The 10,200-nt window shown below is 26.9% G+C and overlaps 1 protein-coding gene across 2 annotated transcripts in view; it reads right to left on the bottom strand.

Annotated features, from left to right (window-relative positions):
* Nucleotides 1-1,995: 1,995 nt before the first annotated feature.
* The window catches only part of LOC117179148, a 321,121-nt gene continuing 312,916 nt past the window's right edge, over nt 1,996-10,200 (bottom strand). For both annotated transcript variants that reach the window (XR_004467869.1, XR_004467868.1), the window contains one exon: nt 1,996-2,058. The gene's annotated coding sequence lies outside the window, so the exon portion shown is untranslated. The remainder of the gene's footprint in view (nt 2,059-10,200) is intronic.

Raw genomic sequence — 10,200 nt, 5'->3', positions numbered from 1 at the left:
TTCGATGATTGGAAAAAGCGTTGGCACAAGTGTATTATATCTGAGGGGGATGACTTTGAAGGGGACAACATAAATATTGAGGAATAAATGAATATTTTTTGATAAAACCACAAAGTCACCTTATTTTTTGAACACACAAAAAACAAAATTTTTTATTTTTCTGCGGTATTTTCGTAAAATTAAACTAAATGTTATAGTCCTATGAAAATGGTTAAATTAAAGTTTTTAGGGCTTTTCAAAACTTTTAAATCTTTTTTTAGAGTGTTTCCTGTATTTTGAATTGTTTGGATCTCATTTTGAATTTTATATTTTTCCACAGTGTTTCGTAGAAGGAAACTAAATTGACAATTCCTATAAAAAATTGCTGAAATAAAATTCTTGAGAATTAAAATATATATAATTCCTGTTTCTGGTATTTCCCTGGATTTTGAATCGTTCAATTCGAAAATTCAATTTTCTATTTCACACAGTATTTTCGTAATATTAAACTAAAATGACCAGTCTAATCAAAAAATGATTTTAATACAATTTTATAGAACTTTAAAAATTCTATAATTGTTTTTTCTATTTTTAAATTTGATAGTAATCATAAATATAGTTATTATTCTCATGGAAGCATCAACAGTTGTCAGAAACATTATAAATCTATTTCAAAATCTTCTCTGTTTTTAAATTATGTAAAATTTGAAATTAATTTTGAATCTTTCTAGAACTTCTAATTATCTTTTCAAAAGTTACAATTAATATTGGGGTTTTTTCCCTGCATCATTAATCGTGCTACTCATAATTTTTTTTTTAATAGTTCTTTCTAAAAATAAAACAATTACTGTTTTTTTTTCAGATCAAAAAATTGTGCTATAGCTCAATTTATTTCTTCGGTAATTATCGTGTTTGCGGCATATGGACACACAATCAGATAGATTCCTTCTCCAAAAACTTGTTTTTCGGCCCCAAGAAAAATTAGCTGTCTAAAAATTAAATCACCCTTGCTTTTCGGTCCAGGGGACGTTTTAGATTCGCCTAAAATTCTTTTTTTTTTTAATTTTTCTTTTTTAAAATTATATGGTTTGGATCGTTTTCAAGCAAGAAATATGAAAATGTACATTTTATTAATTTTTGGTAATCTTTCCAAACTTTGAATTATTTTTTAAATTTTGTAAAAACTTTTACATATCTCTTGAATCAATCTTAATTGTGTTTAAAAATGTGTTTAAATTCGTGAAAAATTACAAAAGTAGCCTTTAAATTTTCTATATTCTTTATTGGAAATTATAAAAATCTTTGTAAATATTCTCCTGAAATAATTTTTCAAACTAAAGAATCATCTTCATTTTTCCTAGTAATTATAGAAATCGTTCTTATTCCCATGGAACCTTTAACAGTTGTATGGAAGTTTTAAAGTTGGTTTCAAATTCTCCGAAAACCTTCTCTTTCTTTTAAATCATTTGAAATCAATTTTGAAACTTTCCGGAACTTCTGAATAAAGGATTTTTAAAAAGTTATAAATCCTTTTTGAAATTTTTACCGTTATTTTAAATAGTTTGGCATATTAAAAATGATTTAAAGAAAAACCATAATCGTTGGTAAAAAAATACAGTTTTTTTTCTTTGAGATAGAAAAAAAGTGTGCCATAGCTATTTTACGTTGGAGGAAGAATAAGTGGATTATCTTTCCTTAATTGAATGGATCTTGCCTAGGTTATATTTGCCTCGGATGGCCGAACAGGTTGATTGTCTTGCCTTAATTTTCCGGATATTCCCTAAATTTGTCGTAAATGTAGCCTAGCTTGCCTTAGTTGGCCGGATCTGTAGACTATCTTGCCTTGGATGACCGAATAGGTTGCTTATCTTGCTTTAATTGGCTAGATCTTGCCCAAGTTGTATATGTAAACTATCTTGCCTTAATTGGCCGGATATGTAGACTATCTTGCCTTGGATGGCCGAATAGGTTGATTCTCTTGCTTTAATTGGCTGGATCTTGCCCAAGTTGTATAGACCTTGGATAGCCGAACAGGTTGATTATCTTGCCTTAGTTGGATGGATCTGTTGACAACATTGCCTGTAACAATAAACTTTTATTATTGTTCATTTAAATTCAAATTTTGAACATTTTAAAAATATGTTTGATCAACGTTTAAAACATATGTCGAGTAGACTGATATTCATATTGTCATTATTTAAAAATCAAATTAAATATAAAGAAAACAATTACGAAAACAAACTATTCAATTAAGAGAAAAGATAAACGAGCAAATAAATTCGCTATTAGAGAGAGAAATGAGGCACAAAAACATTACGATCAACAAAATCTGTATTGTAAATAAATAATGCAATTTTCAATTAAAAATTTTAACACAAAATTTAAAATTATATTCGATATTCACACATACACACGCATCGCGCTCCAATTCGGGGTACGAATCATGTGTATTAAAATATTTTGTAATTCATAGGTATAAAAGACATAAATAAAATTATCGAACGAGTATAAAGTGGTGAACTCAGAAATGCGAATTTAAAACAATTTTGATGATTATCAAACGCTTTTACTTATCGCTATTTTGGTGAGTCGCCCTTATGGTGTATAGATCATGGAATCCGCAGTGGAGAGAAAAATGATTGGACAGCCTGAGGATTCCGTTAGATTGAGGATCGTTGAGTTGGTTTTTTCATAAGAGTGTAATATTTGTGTCGTTTCTTTAAATTTTCAGGAACCCTCTAGCGTACAAGACCACGAACAAAGCGACATTTTCGAGTGCTGCGTTATTTAAAATAAAAACCAGGCTGAAAACACACCAAATTTGGATTTCTCTAACCGCTCATTCAAACAAAACAAAAACAAAATTACGAAGAAAAAAAACCTTTTCCAGAATTAATTAAGATATACCTTATACATTGCTCCGCACAGCCATGGTTCAAAGCGTTGTAGAATTGTTGTAAATTGATGCGAACACTTGGCGCGTTGAACGATATTACTCCAATTCAATTACTAATATATGGTTCGAAATGCAACACCTTCCAACTCTTCATAATTACTTCTGGCGACTCACCAATCATCTAAGTTACATAATAGCACGTGACAATCCGTTTACCGCGTTTCCAGAAATATGAACGCGAATTCCTGCTAGCCAATCTCTAGTTCGCAAGTGAATCGCTACACATACATAAAATTTCCTGTGCGCTAAAATTTGAATTCGTTGCGTCACATATCCCCATTGTTTGGGACGCCAATTATTTCAGTCACAAACAATACCAAAACACTCATTCTAAAATTTTGGTATCAACACATAATTATTCATAGGCCTAATTTATCACGTTAAAAAAAAATCATTCTGTCTGACGACTAACCAATTAGAAACATCTCCTTAAAATTAGAGCAAATTTACAGATACGTTTCAATTCAAAAGTTACGAGCATAATATTGATCTCCTGAATCCAACGCGTTTCCATAAATTTGAGCGCGAATTCCTGCTAGCCGATCTCTAGTTCAGAAGTGAATCGCTACATATACATAAAATTTCCTTTGCGCTAAAATATGAATTCGTTACGCCACATGCCTTGGATGACTGAACAGGTTGATTATCTTGCCTTAATTGGCCGGATATTGCCTGAATTTGTGGGATTTGTAGACTATCTTGCCTTAGTTCGCCGGATCTGTAGATTATCTTGCCTTGGATGACCGAAAAGTTTTATTATCTTGCCTTAATTGGTTGGATATTGCCTAAATTTGTCGGATTTGTAGACTATCTTGCCTTAGTTAACCAGATCTGTAGACCATCTTAATTTGGAGATTTAAAAGAGATTTAAAATAATTTTTAAAAAAAATCAAATGATTTCAAACGAATGCAAAATAATTCAAAGGAGCCAAATTTATTGAAAGAATACAAATTAATTCTTCATATTTCTAGTTGATAATATTAATGTTAAGTAAGTAATGCAAAGAATTCAACAGAATGCAAGCGATTTAAAAGAACTGAAAACAGTCTAAATATACCCAATAATTTAAAGAATTTAGAAGAATTTAAAATAATTCTAATCATTCAAGGGAATTCAAAAGAATTCAAAAGCATTCAAAACAATTCATTAAATTCTTAAAATTCAAAAGAATCCAAAGAACAAAAAGGTATTCAAAGGATTCAAGAGAATGCAAAAGAATTGAAAGGATCCAAATGTATTCACAGAATACAAATGAATTCTTGTTGATTTTATTTTTAATATTAATGTTAAGTTATATGTAATTTTTGAATTCAAAGAATTCAAAAGAATACACCAGATTTCAAACAAATTCAAATGATTCAAAAGATTCAAAAGAATTTTAAAAAATTGCTAAAGATTCAAAGAATTCAAAAGCTTTCCAAATAATTGGAATTGAAGTGATTTCAAAAAATTCGAAAGGTTACAAAGAATTCATTAGAAGCAACTTATTACGCTATCAGAGAAACCTGAGGTTTCGTGAATTAAAAGGTGGCAGCACATGTTTGGGAAATTTTTGTTATTCTGACATGTAGTCACATTACCAAAATTTAAAATTCTATCGTCATTACCGAATGAGTCTCTATGAAACCGGAAGGACGCTTTTCCTAGCAACCACAACTGTGAGGTGGCGCTCGCATCTTATTCTGAAGTTGCTGTCTCAATATTCAAATAAATTGAAATACAAGGCTCTCTAGTGAACATTGTAAATATTAAAAATTAATATTTATCAATAATATAACAACTTTAATTAACCAGACAAACCTGCCCCACAGTAATACCTATCATTTAAAAAAATTAGCACCTGATGGTATGATAGGTAATATTATGGAGAAGGTCTATCTGGTCAATTGAAGTTGCTATATTATTGATAAATATATCATTTTAATGTTTATAATGTTCACCTCAAAACCTTTTATTTTAAATTATTTAATTGTGATAGCTGACCACATGGCATTTCCATTCACTAATTGCAAGTACCTGGTGCATTTTCACTTGACCAAAAAAGAAGAAATTAGGAATGCAATACGTATATATTGTATAGAAATTAACAAAATATTATTTCCAATTGAAATGAAGTAATTAAAATGCAGTAAAGAAGAATTGGAGATTAAAATATTTATGCTGATAAATTGTTCACAATTGTTAAATTCCAATAGTGAAGTTCCATATGATATTTTCAAATCGAACTACATAAATTTATTCTGAAGATGTTGGCCCCACTGGTTTGAAATGTTAGAAATAGATTTTAAAACGCAATGCCAGGTATTACAAAACTTGGTAGGATTGAAGGCAAGAATCAATATGAATTTAGTCAGAAATTTGCTATCTCATTTTTTTCTAGCAAGAAAAAAAGGTTTAAAGAAAAGTTTTTTGGAGTTTTTAAAAGTTATAATTATTCCTTTTTGAGAGTTTACCCTGTATTTTTGATTCTTTTCGCTCGAAATTCCAATTTTCTACTTTACCACAGTATTTCCGATAAATTAAAATAAAATCCTTTGGATCGAAATTTGATTTTTTTGTTTTTCCACTGTATTTTTTGAAAAATTAAACTAAATTGTCAAGCCTTAGAAAAATGGTTGAAATAAACATTTTAGGGCTTTTCGAAAGTTATAATTACTTCTTGAGAGTTTTCCAAGTATTTTGAATCATTAGGATCGAAATTTTAATTTTCTATTTTGCCACTGTACTTTTGTAAAATAAACTAAAATGACAAGCCGTACCAAAAAAAAAGAAAAAAGAAATTTTTTATGATTTCAAAAATTATACTTCCTTTTTTGAGACTTTTCCAAGTATTTAGAATCGTTTGGATCGAAATGTGATTTTCTACTATATTTTCGTAAAATTAAACTATGGTACATTCTCAAACTTTACCAAAAAATGGATCAAATCAAATTTTGTAGGACTTTTCATGATTTATTCCTGTAAATTGAATCGTTTAGATTGAAATTTGAATCTTCTATTTATCCACTTAATTTTTGTAAAATTAAACTAATATGACAAGCCCTACCAAAAAATGGAAAACAAAAATAATTTTTTTGTATGACTTTTCAAAAATTATAATTCCTTCTTTGAGAAGGAATTTTGAGTCGTTTCGATCGATATTTGAATTTTCTATTTCGCCATCGTATTTTCATAAAATTAAACTAAATTCTAAAGTATAATCAAAAATATTTGAAATGAAATTATGTAGGACTTTTTAAAAATTAAAATTCCTTTTTTAAGATTTCTTCATGTATATTGAATCGTTTGGATCGAAATTTGAATGTTCTATTTTTCCACGGTATTTTTGTAAAATTAAATTACATTTTTAAGTCCTAAAACAAATTGTTAAAATAAAATTATTATTTAGGACTTTTGAAAAGTTATAATTCCTTTTTGAAAATTTTCCCCGTTTTTTGAATCGTTTGGAATAAAATTTGAAATTTCCATTTTCCACTGTGTTTTCTTAAAATTAAACTTAATTCTCAAGTCCTATAAAAAATATGAAAATAAAATTATTTAGGACTTTTCAAATGTTATCATTCCTTTTTGAGATTTTTCCACCTATTTTGAATCGTTTGTATCCAAAATTTAAATGTTGTATCTTTCCAGTGTATTTTCGTGAAATTGAAATACATCGTCAAGCCCTACCATAAAGCAGAAAAAATTTTTTTAAAGGTTTTTTTCAAAAATTATAATTTCGTTTTTGGATTTTTGCCTGTATTTTGAATCGTTTCATGGAAATTTAAATTGTCTGTTTTCCACCGTGTTTGCGCAAAATTAAACTAACTTTCAAGCCCAATACAAAATTGTTAAAATATAATTATTTATATATTGTTAAAAAGAAAATTTTCGAGGACTTTTTAAAAATTATAATTCGTTTTTGAGATTTTTCCACGAATATTGAATCGTTTGGTTTGCAATTGGAATTTTCTTTTTTTCACGGTATTTTCATAACATTAAATTAAATTGTCAAGTTCTCAAAAAACTATTAAAATTATTATTCAGGACTTTTCAAAAGTTATCATTCCTTTTTAAGATTTTTTCACACATTTGGAACGTTTGGATTAAAATGTCAAGTTTCTATTTTTCCACTGTATTTTCGTAAAATTAAACATAATGGTCAAGTCCTCTAAAAAAATTAGAAGAATAAAATTATTTAGTACTTTTAAAAAGTTATAATTTCTTCTTAACATCTTTGAACGTATTTTGAATCGTTTGGATCCAACATTTAAATGCTCTTTTTCCACTGTATTTTCATAAAATTATACTAAAATTACAAGCCATAAAAAAGGAGGAAATAACGTTTTTTAAACTTTCCAAAAGTTATCATTCCTTTTTGAGATTTTTCCCCACATTTTGATTAATTTCCATTGAAATTTGAATTTTTTATTTTTCCATAGTATTTACGATCAATGAAACTATAATGACAATCCCTTCTAAGAAATGGATCAAATGAAATCTTGTAGGACTTTTCATGATTTATGATTTTTTCCTGCGTTGTAAATCATTTAGATGGAAATTTCAATTTTTTATTTTTTAAACTGAATTTTTGTAAAATTAAAGTCATTTTTCGAATCCTACCCAAAATTGTTAAAATAAAATTTTTGAGGTCTTTCAAAAAGTTATATAAATCGTTTGGGTCGAAATTAGAATTTTCTATTTTTCACTGTATCTTCGTAAAATTAAACTAAGTTGTCAAGCCCTACCAAAAAATTGAAAAAATAAATTTTTAGGGACGTTTCAAAAATTATAAACCTCTTTTTTGAATTTTGTTCCTGTATGTTCAATCGTTCAAATCAAAATTTACATGTTTTAATTTTCTACAGTATAAAATTAAACAAAAATTACTAGCCCTGCCAAAAACGGATAAAATCTAACTAAATTTTCAAGTGTCATATAAAAATGGTTAATATAAAATAATTTAGGATTTTTCAAAAGTTATAATTCTTTTTTAAGAGTTTTGCCTGTATTTTGAGTCGTTTGGATCAAAATTTTAATTTTCTATTTTCCGATGGTATTTTCGTAAAATTAAATAAATTGTCAAGTCCAATAAAAAAATGATTAAATAAAATTTGATAGGCTTTTTTAAAGTTATAATTCCTTTTTCAGTTTTTTTTCCTGTATTTTTAATCGTTTGGATCAAAATTAAAGTTTTCCACAGTATTTTCCATGAATTAAATTATATTTTCATGTCCAAAAAAAATTGCTAAAATAAAATTATTTTTAAGGGTTCTTCAAAAGTTATAATTGCTTTTTGAGATTTTTGCTCTTATTTTTAAACGTTTGAATTAAAATTTGAAATTTCTATTTGTCTAATGTGTTTTCTTTAAATTAAACTTAATTGTCAAGTTCTATAAAAAATTGTTAGAATAAAATTATTTAGGACTTCAAAGATTTTAAATTCTTTGTTGAGATTTTCCCGTGTATTTTCAAACGTTCACATCGATATTTAAATGTCCTATTTTCCACCGTATTTTCTTAAAATTAAACTAAATTATCAAGTCCAATACAAAATTTATCAAATGAAATTATTTAGGCCTCAAGAAAGGAAAAAAAGAAAAGGAAAATCTCAAGAAAGGAATTATCATTTTTAAATGATAATTCCTTTCTCGAGATTTTTTCATGTATTGAATCGTCGATATATTTTTTTCCTGTATTTTGAGTCGTTTGAATCAAAATTTGAATATTATATTTTTTAAATGTATTTTCGTAAAATTACACTTAAATATGAAGTTCTATAAACAAATTGTTAAAACAAAATTGTTTAGGACTTTTAAAAATTATAATTCACTTTTGCGATTTTTTCCTGTATTTTGAGAAATTCGAATCGAAATTTGAATTTTTAATTTTTCCACAGGATTTTCGTAAAGTTAACCTAAATGTTTAAGTCCTATAAAAATCAATAAAAAAGGCTTTATCCCAAAATTTAGCCTTTCGCCAAGAAATTAAAATCTTAAGTTGCAGTCCCACAGTCTGATAGATTTTTTCTTTGCTAAATATTCTAAAAAAATGTTTTGTTTTCATTGAATGATAATATTAAGAAACGTCAATGTTATAAGGTTAAAAAACCTATTCATATACTTTAAAATTTTTTTTAATGAAGAAATTTGTGATAATTTTAGCAACATTCATAATTTTTTTGATCAAGTTCATGATTTTTTAAAACAAATGCGTTAATCAGGCATTTGTTGATGGAAAAATTCGTTTTTTTCTATGTTAACTTTTTTAATTACGAGCTTCATGAAATCTTCATAAAAATATATAATTGTTTGATCAATTTTGTGATTTTTGAAAACAAATTTGATAAACAAATGCATAAATGAATTATTTTTTAAATGCATGCGTACTTTAAGTATTAAAAGTAAAAAATAATTTATTTGATAAAAAGATTATAAATCTGTTCAAAATTTAACAATTTCCAGATTTTAACGATAAAACTCAAACTGCTTTAATTCGAAAGTCCTAGTCATAATAAAATTTAAATGTCCGATTAAAACTTTATGAACTATTTTTAACTTAAAAATAGCTTCATGATAATATTTTCGTAATTTAAGGCTTTGATTAAGTCAAAACTATTTTTTCAGTCTGAAATTCTCATTTTTTACCCATTCAATGTGAAATTAAAAAATTAAGAATAAGTATAGCTATTTAATATTTAGCAATATTTTACTCTTCATTTAGGACGAGTAAGTTAAAAGCAATTATTTACAATTAAACAATTTGAACATTGGCGGATTGGCATGGGGACGGAATTGGGTTTTCCCGGCTGCGCCCCCCCTTGGTTGGTGCCCCCTAAGCCATGCCAAGGCGCCCGAAAAAGATTATATTGTTTAAACAAATAAATATATGTTGGATTGCAATGGAAAGAGTAAAAAGAATATCCAACGATATCCACGACGTACACTTTTACTCCTGGAATTAATACTAGTAAGGGAAAAAGTGCCATCCAATTCTGAACGTGACAACTTTAATTTCTGTATTAAAAATATGTTTATTTTATAAGTAAAATTGTTCAATTTTTATGTATAAATAAGAATTGAACATTTATTATTTGTAGAAAAAACCTAATTTAAAAGAAAATGTAGACTTTTGCTGATTTCAATCGAAAATTGAAAAGCTTTTTAAACATTTTGAAAGGCCTCAAAAGAATAAAAACATTTTTTTAGAATTCCTAGGGAAATTGAATATAATTTTTTATTTTCAATACTTATTTTAAGAGAATATTTAAAAAGGTTTTAAAATA

Source organism: Belonocnema kinseyi, chromosome 8 (genome assembly GCF_010883055.1).
Source record: "Belonocnema kinseyi isolate 2016_QV_RU_SX_M_011 chromosome 8, B_treatae_v1, whole genome shotgun sequence".
Taxonomy (NCBI): Eukaryota; Metazoa; Arthropoda; class Insecta; order Hymenoptera; family Cynipidae; genus Belonocnema; species Belonocnema kinseyi.
The sequence above is the reverse complement of the archived record's forward strand: the minus strand, read 5'-3'. Positions and strand labels throughout refer to the sequence as shown.